Genomic DNA, 591 nt, shown 5'->3' with positions numbered 1-591 from the left:
TGATGCAACGCGTGATCCTCCATGGTTTTTTAAAATTGAAATCTTTTTATAAGTTGCCTAAAACTGTTTCTCTCTTTGTTGTTTTATTTATTCATCACCTAACATTACTTCCCATTTCTCTCAAGATTTATATGCTCAATGTACATGGTAAATGGCAAGTGTGTGGTGAGCTTGTATAATGAATTTCTATCTGGTAAATGCTGGTTGCTGGGTATGTATAATGTTGTCCCTGGTGGGTGTGTGGATTTTTGTTCCTTCCAGATTACTTGATATAGGCTACTTGGTAAATGTTTACTGAGTCATTTTTTGTTTAAGCTACATCTGTCATTTTTCATTTACCTCAGCAGATGAAACCCACCGTTTATTATTACTTGTATCAGGAGACTGGAGCTATCTCAAAACTACTTAAACTCCATCTCCTTTACCATAAAAAAATTACTTCATGTACGTTGAAGATTATTGAGCATCAAGACTTAAATAAACATCTTGGTACAAGAAAAGCCAAGCAAATTGGAAAAATCAAACTTGGATGTTGGATCTCTGAGTTTGGAAAAATATAAATATAGATTCATGCATAAGTAATGAAATTCA

The sequence above is a fragment of the Triticum dicoccoides genome, chromosome 2B, assembly GCF_002162155.2.
Source record: "Triticum dicoccoides isolate Atlit2015 ecotype Zavitan chromosome 2B, WEW_v2.0, whole genome shotgun sequence".
In the NCBI taxonomy this organism is placed as follows: Eukaryota; Viridiplantae; Streptophyta; class Magnoliopsida; order Poales; family Poaceae; genus Triticum; species Triticum dicoccoides.
Note: the sequence above shows the minus strand (reverse complement) of the source record.